General features: G+C 45.0%; 1 long non-coding RNA gene across 1 annotated transcript; it reads right to left on the reverse strand.

Annotated features, from left to right (window-relative positions):
• Positions 1-5,935: 5,935 nt before the first annotated feature.
• On the reverse strand, positions 5,936-10,631 carry LOC127577442 (uncharacterized). The gene is made up of 3 exons (XR_007957383.1): positions 10,445-10,631; positions 8,160-8,272; positions 5,936-6,255 (listed from the first exon to the last, which is right to left on the reverse strand). It is a non-coding gene; the product is annotated as an uncharacterized LOC127577442 (long non-coding RNA).
• Between the last annotated feature and the right edge of the window lie 634 nt (positions 10,632-11,265).

The raw sequence follows: 11,265 nt of genomic DNA on the forward strand, positions 1-11,265 counted from the left end.
TCCCTCTAAATCTTTCCTATCCATATACTTATCCAAATGTCTTTTGAATGACTCAACCATTTTCTCTGGAAGCTTGTTCCACATACATACCAGCCTCTGTGTGAAGAAGTTGCACCTCAGGTCTCTTTTAACTCTTTCACCTCTCATGCCCTCGAGTTTTTACCTGTAGAAAGACTGTGTGCATTCACCCTATCAATGCCCCTCTTGATTTTATACACCTCTATAAAGTCAGCCCTCAATCTCCTACATTCCAAGGATAAAGTCCTAGCCTGCCCAAACTCTCCCTGTAACTCAGACCCTCGAGTCCTTGGCAGTATCCTCATAAATCTTACCTGCACACTTTCCAGCTTATTGATGTCTTTTCTATAACATGTCGGTCAAAACTGAACACAGTACTCCAAGTGTGATCTCACCACGTCTTATACAACTGCAAAATAATCTCCCAATTTCTATACTCAATGCCCTGACTGATGAAGCTCATTGGCTTGGTTTCCCCATCTCTGAAACAGATGTTTATGGCTTCAAAGCACATAGCAGGGGCTCAGGAATCCAGGATGACCTTCCCAATGGAGTATGGGCGATGTGCTTCATTTTCATACATGTTGGATAAGATGTTAGATCAAAGTTCTGCCGATATGAGGTAAAAGATCCTACAGCACCAATCTGAAGAGGAGTGGGTCCTCTGATATTTGATCCTTTGAGGAAAAGAACGTTTGAAAATCTTGGCCTCAAAGCTTGTGGCCTGTTGGCTTTCAGTGCAGAGTTCCTTATTGTTGAGTTGCCAGTTGTTGCAATTACCGTAACATAATGCATCAGGTTCAATCTCAGCAGCCACCTTTCCAAAAGGGCATAATGCAAATCAAAGCCTGATAAAAGTTTATAAAGTTATGAGAGGTATAGATAGGTTAGACAGTCAGAGTGTTCTATGCCTTGGCAATTCAAGTGCTGGTCCAGATGCTACTTAATTCTTGCAGAGTCTCTGGCTCCACTACCTTCCAGTCAATAACCACCCTCCAGCTGAAAAAAAATCTTCCTCAGGTCCCCCCTTACACCTCCTCCCTACACCTATCTGCTCTCTGGTCTTCGGCACCCCTGCCCGGGACGAAGTTTCTCAAACTATCTATGTTAACTATCTAGAAAAACTATCTATGCCTCTCATAATTCTGTGTGCTTATGTTGGGGGAAAAATTCCTCAAGAAAACAAACCCCCCCCCATTGAGGAACAAGTGGATGAATTTCCCAACAGACATGGATGTGGGAAAAATCACTTCACTCTCGGTTGAACTGATTTTTGAGAGTTCAAAGCACAAATTTCTAATCCAATGTTGGATAATTTTTGTATTGCTGTTTGTGGGATCTTGCTGACTGCTGTATTTCCTACATTACAACAATTCAGACAAGTGTTGCACCGAGACATCCTGAGACTGGACAAGGTGCTGTCGAAATAAACATAACTCGTAGAACTCTCCCTCAGGTCTGGGAACCTCCGCACCAATGGGTTGCCCACAGCGACCACCTGATTTACTCCAAATCCACAGGTATCTGAAGATGACTGTGCTTCTCACTGAAGGTTCAGTCTCATTCTCCCTGACTATTGCTCAGGGAACCAGCCACTGAACAAAGCCAATTATATTTGTCACCTCTATGCATGCAATCCCATCCATTTATAATGAGATCTACATGAATTACTAAGTGCTAATATGCTTCCCAAACTAGTGCAGCATTAGATTTTAATTTTTTTGTATATTATTCACCTTGGACCCTCTGGGGAGAAGCTCCATATTTGTTCCCAGAGAAACATTTCAACCTGATATACTGTTAGCTGTGCATAAGGAATTCTATCCATTTCTAATTAAATATAAATGACTTTCTAACACATACATTTAATAGTGTTCTGTCATTACGATACTTGGTGAGATTTACCCTGCAGAAATCAGCTTCTGTCACAGGCGAGAGTATCCCTTCATTTACTGTGGATTAGTTCATTAAAAATTGGGCTTGAAATTATTTCAGCAGAACCAGACTTGTGTACTGGAGGAAGAGCAGAAATAAATCATTAGGTATCACCTGTTTATACCTCAGTCATAGAGTGATGCCTGGGTCAGGCCACCGCACTTGAGAACCAATATCAAAGATGATTCAGAGTTCACAAGGTGCAATTACTGGAATGGTAGCAGAATAATGAGAGGCTTCAATCCTGTGGAGTGACTGGACCTGCTGAACAGAGAAGATGATGGCAAGATTTAGTAGAGGTGCTTAAATGCTGTGAAGTGTGATAGAGCAGAGGGGGAGGAAATTAGAAACTCGAAGACAAAATAGTTATCGAGTAATACAGCACGGAAACAGGCCCTTCGGCCCAACTCATCCATGCCTATAATGTCACCACTCAGTCTCCTATGCTCCAACAAATAAAGTCCTAACCTGCCCAACCCCTCCTCATAACTCAGGCCCCCGAGTCCCGGCAACATTCCTGTAAATCTTGCATGCAGTCTTTCCAGCTTAAAGACATCTTTCCTATCACAGGGTATCCAAAACCGTACACAATACTCCAGGTGCAGTCTCACTAATGTCTTATGCAACTGCAACATAACACCCCAGCTCCTATACTCAATGCCCTGACAGATGAAGGCCAGTGTGCCAAACACGTTCTTCACCACCCTGTCTACCTGTGACGCCACTTTCGGGGAACTATGTACTTGTACTCCTAGGTCCCTCTGTTCCACAACACTCCCCAGGGCCCTACCATTCACTGTGAAAGTCCTCCCTTGGTTTGACTTTCCAAAGTGCAACACTTCACACTTCTTGTAATAGAGGAAAGAAGACAAGATTAAGATTTCTTTATTAGTCACACGTACATCGAAACACACAATGAAATGCATCTTTGCGTGGAATGTTCTGGGGGCAGCCCGCAAGTATCGCCACACTTCCGGCGCCAACATAGCATGCCCACACCTTCCTAACCAGTACATCTTTGGAATGTGAGAGGAAACCGGAGCACCTGGAGGAAACCCACACAGACACGGGGAGAACGTACAAACTCCTTACAGATAGCAGCCGAATTGAACTCCGGTCGCTGGCGCTGTAATAGCCTCACACTAACTGCTACATGATTAGGATGCGGAGAATTTGTCTAACACAGTGATAACCTGAAAAGATGGGTAATGGACACTAATTCATCAGTAACATTTAAAAAGGTTTCCTGACAAAAGATCATTGACTTGAAATCTTCTTTTTCCTCTCAGTAGATGCTGCCTGACCTGCTACGTATTTCAGCATTTTCAGGAAGAGCCATTGGATCTCCATGAACAGGAAGAGACCATTCAGTCCTTCAATCCAGTCTAACTCTACATTCGTTGATCTCTGATCTCAAGGAATCTCACCCTTTCGCAAAACATCACTGAAAATTATTTACTAACTTCACTCCTGAAAGTCCTGCCTCTAAATCTTTGACTCTGCCCCCTTGACTCAGAATCCCCATCCAGTGGCAAAAGGAAGTGAAGAGGAATCCAGAGTGGATGAGAGGATCTGGACACAGAAGTATAACCCTACTTTTCCTGTGGATCAATGAGCCCTAATTCTAAATGTTTCAACTTCTAATGAATGAATCTATATCACATAATATCCTTCATGACCTCAAACATCTGCTCATAATTAATGACTTTTCAGGATGTAAACATCACTGGCAAGTCCAGCATTTTAAGATAAGATATCTTTATTAGTCACATGTACATCGAAATACACAGTGAAATGCAGAGTAGAGTGTTCTGGGGGCAGCCCGCAAGTGTCGCCACGCTTCCAGCGCCAACATAGCACGCCCACAACTTCCTAACCCGTACATCTTTGGAATGTGGGAGAAAACTGGAGCACCTGGAAGATACCCATGTAGACATGGGGACAACACACAAACTCCTTACAGACAGTAGCCAGCATTGAACCTGGATCGCTGGCGCTATAAAGCGTTACGCTAACCGCTACACTACCTTTATTGCCCATCCCTAATTATCAGCAAGAAGATGGCCACTGAGCTGCCTTCTTGAACAATTGCAGTCCTTCTGACAGGTTCAGATGGTGTGTGATTTGGAGGGGAACATGCAGGTGGTAGTATTCCTATGTTCCTGCTCCCTTTGTCCACCTTGGTGGTGGAGGTTGTATGTTTTGGGAGGTGTTGTCAGAGCAGCCTGAGTGAGTAACTCCAGTGCACGTTGTAGATGGTGCACACTGTAGCCACGGTGTTTCAGTGATGGAAGGAATCACCGTTTAGATGGTGAATGGGGTGACAATCAAGCAGGTTTGCTTTGTCCTGGATGGTGCTGAGGTTCTCGAGAGTTGTTGGAGCTTTGCTCATTCAGGCAAATGGACCCTCTTCCATCATACTCCTGATCTGTGTCCTGTGTGCGCTGGGAAAGGTCAGCAGAGGTAAGTTACCAGACTCACTGATTTGATGAAAATAAAGTAAAATTGGAGATGCTGGAAATCTGAAACAAAAAACAGAAACTGCTGGAAACTTTCATCAGGTCAGGCAGCATCTGAGGAAAGAGAAATATTTAGGGTGTGCGACCCTTCATCAGAACATGTTCTGGCAGTTCCGAAGAACGGTCGCAGACCCGAAGCGTTTATGGATTCTTTCTCCACAGGTGCTGCCTGTCCACCTCACCACAGGTTGAGTGAGCTGGGGCTTTTCTCTTTGGAGAGAAGGAGGATGAGAGGTGACTTGATAGAGGTGTACAAGATGATAAGAGGCATAGATCGAGTGGACAGTCAGAGACTTTTTCCCAGGGCAAAAATGATTAACACGAGGGGACATAATTTTAAGGTGATCAGAGGAAGGTATAGGGGGATGTCAGGGGTAATTATTTTACACAGAGAGTGATGGGTGCATGGAACGCACTGCCTGCAGAGGTTGTGGGGGCAGATACATTGGAGACATTTAAGAGACCCTTAGATCGATATATGAATGATAGAGAAATGGAGGGCTATGTGGGAGGGAAGGGTTAGATAGATCTTAGAGCAGGATAAAATGTTGGAACAACATTGTGGGCCAAAGGGCCTGTACTGTGCTGTAATGTTCTATGTTCTATGTTCACCTGAGTGTTTCTAGCAGTTTTTGTCTGTGCTCTGAGTTTCCATGGGATGGGTTTCTGGTCAGTGGTGATCCTCAGCATGTTGATGAATAGGGGACACTGCAATGTTAATGAATATCAGGGGTAGTGGTTCTGGTCTCTTGTTTCCTGGTACTTTTGCGATACTGTGTTACTTGCCACTTTTTGGAGCGTGCCTGGTGTCCTCTAGGTATTGCTGCATGCTGGAATGGAAGGTTTCATTTCCGGAGACGCTATGAATGGAGTTAAACATTGGACATCTTAATGTGTCTCACAACTGCTAAATGCATTCTGAATTTCTATTACCATGGTAAAGTTGTGTGAAGCACAAACACCATCGAGCAGGAGGTACAGAAGCCTGAAGTCCCACACCACCAGGTTCAGGAACAGCTACTTCCCTTCAACCATTCAGTTCTTGAACCAACCTGCACAACCCGAATCACTTCCTCAGTATAGCAACACAATGACCACTGTGACCACTTTGTATCACAATGGACTTTTTTTTTTGTTCTAATTGTGTTATATCTTGTAAAAATTGTGTATAATTTATGTTTAATTTATATTTTTCTTGTGAATGCTGCTTGACTGATGCTCAGTCCCTGTGATGCAGTAAGTTTTTCATTATACCTGTGCATATATGTGTATATGATAACTCGACTTTGAATTTGACTTTGACTATGAATAGACAAGATGGGCCAAATGCCATATGTCTACTCTGAAAGTTCTATTTAAGAAGCTGGATTGGACCTTACAGCTCCTTGACCTGACTTCGACATTCCGTCAGATCATACATGAAGAGATTTACAAGGAGCAGAAGAGATTTATTGGTATTGGTTTATTATTGTCACTTGTGCCGAGGTACAGTGAAAAACTTGTCTTACAAACCGATCATACAGGTCAATTCATTACACAGTGCAGTTACATTGAGTTAGTACAGAGTGCATTGAGGTAGTACAGGTAAAAACAATAACAGTACAGAGTAAAGTGTCACAGCTATAGAGAAAGTGCAGTGCAATAAGGTGCAAGGTCACAACAAGGTAGATCGTGAGGTCATAGTCCATCTCATCGTATACGGGAACCATTCAGTAGTCTTATCACTGTGGGATAGAAGCTGTCCTTGAGCCTGGAGGTACGTGCCCTCAAGCTTCTGTACCTTCTGCCTGACGGGAGAGGAGAGAAGAGAGAATGACCCGGGTGGGTGGGGTCTTTGATTATGCTGGCTGCTTCACCAAGACAACGAGAGGTAAAGACAGAGTCCAAGGAGGGGAGGCTGGTGTCTGTGATGCGCTGGGCTGCGTCCACAACTCTCTGCAGCTTCTTGTGGTCTTGGGCGGAGCAGTTGCCGTACCAAGCCTTGATGCATCCAGATAGGATGCTTTCTACGGTGCATCAGTAAAAGTTAGTGAGAGTCAAAGGGGACAAACCAAAGTTCTTTAGCCTCCTGAGGAAGTAGAGGCACTGTTGCCTGGATTGGGGAGCATGCCTTATGAAAACAGCTTGAGTGAACTCGGCCTTTTCTCCTTGGAGCGATGGAGGATGAGGGGGGACCTGACAGAGGTGTATAAGATGATGAGAGGCATTGATCTTGTGGATAGTCAGAGGCTTTTTCCCAGGGCTGAATTGGTGGCCACAAGAGGACACAGGTTTAAGGTGCTGGGGACTAGGTACAGAGGAGATGTCAGGGGTAAGTTTTTCACTCAGAGAGTGGTGAGTGCATGGAATGGGCTACCAGCAACGGTGGTGGAGGTGGATATAATAGGGTCATTTAAGAGACTTTTGGATAGGTACATGGAGCTTATAAAAATAGAGGACTATGGGTAAACCTAGTAATTTCTAAGGTAGGGACATGTTCAGCACAACTTTGTGGGCCGAAGGGCCTGTATTGTGCTGTAGGTTTTCTATCTTCTATGTTTCTATGATCCTAAATCTCCATACCATCTTCCCGCCAAATTCCCAGTCCCATAGTGCCTTAAAAACTATTGATCCTTCTTTTGACTATGCACTTAGTCCAAGGTAACAAATTGTCAGAGATTTACAATCTCTGAGCAAAGAATGAGGCCAAGAATTGGGACATCATTTTTCAACTGTACAGGACGTTGGTGAGACCATACTCGGAGTACTGTGTGCAGTTCTGGTCGCCTAGCTATAGGTAAGATGTCATTAAGCCACAGAGGGTTCAGGAAAGATTCACAAGGACATTGCCGGGACTGGAGGTCTTGAGTTACAAGGAGAAACTGGATAGGCTGGGACTATTTTCTCTGGAGTGAAGGAGGCTGATTGGGTGACCTTATAGAGGTTTATAAAATCATGTGGGGCAGAGAAAGAGTAGATAGTCTTTTTCCCAGGGGTAGGGGAGTCTAAAACCAGAGGGCATGATTTTCAGATGGGAGGGGAAAGATTTAAAGGGGCAATTTTTTCACACAGAGGGTAGTGCATATATGGAATGAGCTGCCAGAGGAAGTGGTAGAGGCGGGTACAAGTACAGTGTTTAAAAGACATTTGGGCATGAGCAAGCAAATGGGACTAGCTTAGGAAGGAACCTTGGTGAGCATAGACATGTTAGGCCAAAGACCCTGCTTCCGTGCTGTATAACTCTCTGGCTAAATGACCCCAATTTCTTTTTCATTTGCAATCTGCACTCAGTAAGAAAACCACCGTCAGCACCGAGAAGTGACCTAAAGCAGCCAACCACTAGTGATTCTCAAAAGATTTTAAAGCAGATTGTTTGCAAATGACTGCAGCAACATCTTCAGCCATCCTGCTAGAGATAGGTTATCCAATGTGGGCAAAAATCCTGAACACAATTCCTTAAGTAATCCCAATCCCGAAAAAAACCCTGCTCCCTGCAACAACTTGTTGATTAGCAAACATATATTCAGAACAGTATTGGGTTTCTTATAATGAGACAGAGGCCATTGAGTCCATTGATTTCATGCTGGCTCCCAGAAGAGCAGACCCTCTCCTTATTTCTATAGACTCTGATCTTTCCTCTTGTCTCTGCCTGATGACCAGATGACAATCTGATGTAGGGTACAGAAGAGTGAAGGAAGTGATGCTCACCTTGATGTGATTCTCCTGTGAACCAAAGGCCCACTCTTTGAATAACAGTTCTGTCTGCAGCACACCGTTGTTCTATCCAGATGCATCACAGCTTGGTATGGCAACTGCTCCGCCTGTAACCACAAGAAACTGCAGAGAGTTGTGGAGACAGTTCAGCACATCACAAAAACCAGCCTCCCCTCCATGGATTTTATACTTCTCACTGCCTCGGTAAAGCAGCCAACATAATCAAAGACCCCTCCTACCCCGGACATTCTCTCTTCTCCCCCCTCCCATCAGGCAGAAGATACAAAAGCCTGAAAGCATGTACCACCAGGCTCAAGGACAGCTTCTATCCTGCTGTTATAACGCTATTGAACAGTCCCCTAGTACGATAAGATGGACTCTTGACCTTACAATCTATCTTGTCATTACCTTGCACCTTATTGTCTACCTGTTCTGCACTTTCTCTGTAACTGTAACACTTTATTCTGCATTCTGTTATTGTTTTCCCTTGTACTACTTCAATGCACTGATGTGATGAAATGATCTGTATGGATGGCATACAGTTTTTCACTGTACCTTGGTACATCTGACAATAATAAACCAATTTCTGTTATTTCCCTGAGGGATATACCCTTGCAACTTATTCTCTCTCACATGCCCATCAACTCTCTTTTGCTTCTTTTTTGCCATTTACCCATACTTGGGTAAACATACTCCAAACAGACAGTACCAGAGGTCAGGATCGAACCTGGATCCATGAAGCTGTGAGGTAGCTGCACTAACTGCTGCCTTTGGAATCTGTGTTGGAATTACTTAATAAGAAATAAATTTCAATCCAGTCATTGGGCCAAATATCAGGGACCATCACCCTGAGTGTGCTGAGTAACCTGAGGCAGGAGCTACAGTTATGAGCATTCATAAATTTAAACCCATTCAGAATAAGCAGCTCTAGGAGAACCAATTACTTCCATGTTGAGCAAGTTAACAGGCGCTTGTTTTTATGCGGTTCATGAAGATATCCTTAATGAGGATGTAAGTGCATTCAGGAGTTATCATCAAGAACTGATTACTAGTTCTCTGTGTGTATAGTGTGGACAGCTTGAGCAGGAACAACAGTGTGCTGCAGACAGGAATACTATTCAAAGGGTGGGAGACAGGAGAATCTCATCAAGGTGAGCATCCTTCACTCTTCTGTACCCTGTATCGGATTGTCATCCGTTCACCGGGCAGAGACGAAAGGATAGATCAGAGACTATAAATTCAAAGTTGCTGCCCTCTGCACCAAACTCCCAAGTCATGGGGCAGAACTGACCGAGGGTTGGGCAGGCTCGGTAGTGTAGCAGTTAACGTAACGCTATTACAGCGCCAGAGACCTGGGTTCAATTCCCGCTGCTGTCTGTAAGGAGTTTGTACGTTCTCCCCGTGTCTGCGTGGGTTTCCTCCGGGTGCTCCGGTTTCCGCCCACATTCCAAAGACGTATGGGTTAGGAAGTTGTGGGCGTGCTATGTTGGTGACACTTGCGGGCTGCCCCCAGAACACTACGCAAAAGATGCATTTCACAGCGTGTTTCGATGTACATGTGACTAATAAAGAAATCTTATCTTATGTTGGGCAGGGAAGCTGCTCTGCCCGGTACTCCCATTGGAGGATGGGTTAATGTTTCCTGGCTTTGGGCCCAATCAGTGACTGCGGTTGGATGGCATGCAGAGATGGATAGAGGGCCAGCAGTTCTGGGATGCTGGATTGGGAATGGGGCCTGCACTTCTGCAGGTGAGGGTTCGGAATCGGAATCTTCCGTTGGGAGAACTGCGGGGTCAGTAGGGGAGGTGGTGTATTTGTGGGGGTGGGGAGGAGTGGAGTGGGTGGCAGATTGAGTGCAGTGCGGGGTGGGGATGCATTGCAGAGGGTTTCAGACTCAGCCAGCACCATCACAGGCACAACCCTCCCCGCCATTGAGGACATCTTCAAGAGGTGGTGCCTCAAGAAGGCGGCATCCATCACTAAGGACCATCACCATCTGGAACATGCCCTCTTCTTGTTACTGCCATCGGGGAGGAGGTACAGGAGCCTGAAGACCCACACTCAACGATTCAGGAACAGCTTCTTCCCCTCTGCCGTCAGATTTCTGAATGGTCCATGAACCCATGAACACTACCTTGTTATTCCTCTTTTGCACTATTTATTTATTTTTGTAACTTATAGTAATTTTTATGTCTTGCACTGTACTGCTGCCGCAAAACAACACATTTCACAACATACGTCAGTGGTAATAAACCTGATTCTGATTCTGATTAACTTACCTGCAAGCTGGAAAAATGAGATTGCCCGACAACTTTCCTGGGCACTGTGTCCAACTTTCCCTTCAACGTTGAAAACAGAGTCCAACAGAACCTACTGTCCAGCCAGTGTTTTCGAACTGGGGGAATACAGCTCCACCAGCTGTGTGGTCACAGGGTCCTAATGTCCAGCCAGTGCCATAGAACCAGGAATACAGCTCAGCCAGCCGTGTGGTCACAGGGTCCTAATGTCCAGCCAGTGCCATAGAACCAGGAATACAGCTCAGCCAGCCGTGTGGTCACAGGGTCCTAATGTCCAGCCAGTGCCATAGAACCAGGAATACAGCTCAGCCAGCCGTGTGGTCACAGGGTCCTAATGTCCACCCAGTGCACTGGAACTGGGAAAATACAGTTCCACCAGGGTCCACCCAGTGCTCTGGAAACGCATTTGGAATACTGTGAGCATTTCTGATCGCCTCACTGTAGGAAAGATGTGATTAAATTACAGAGGGTGTAGAAATGATTCACAAGGTTATTGCCGGGACTGGAGGTTTTGAATTACAAAGAGAAACTGGATAGGCTGGGACTGTTTTCTCTGGAGTGACGGAAGATGAGAGGTGACTTTATAGAGGTTTATAAAATCATGAGGGGCAGAGATACGGCAGATAGTTTTTTTTTCCCCCAGGGATAGGGGAGTCTATGGATTTCAGATGGAAGGGGAAAGATTTAAAGTGGACCTGAGGCCCAACTTTGCACACAGAGGGTGGTGGGTATGTGGAACGAGCTGCCAGAGGAAGTGGTAGAGGTGGGTACAATTACAGTGTTTAAAAGACGTTTGGGCATGA

The sequence above is a fragment of the Pristis pectinata genome, chromosome 13 (assembly GCF_009764475.1).
Source record: "Pristis pectinata isolate sPriPec2 chromosome 13, sPriPec2.1.pri, whole genome shotgun sequence".
Classification (NCBI taxonomy): Eukaryota; Metazoa; Chordata; class Chondrichthyes; order Rhinopristiformes; family Pristidae; genus Pristis; species Pristis pectinata.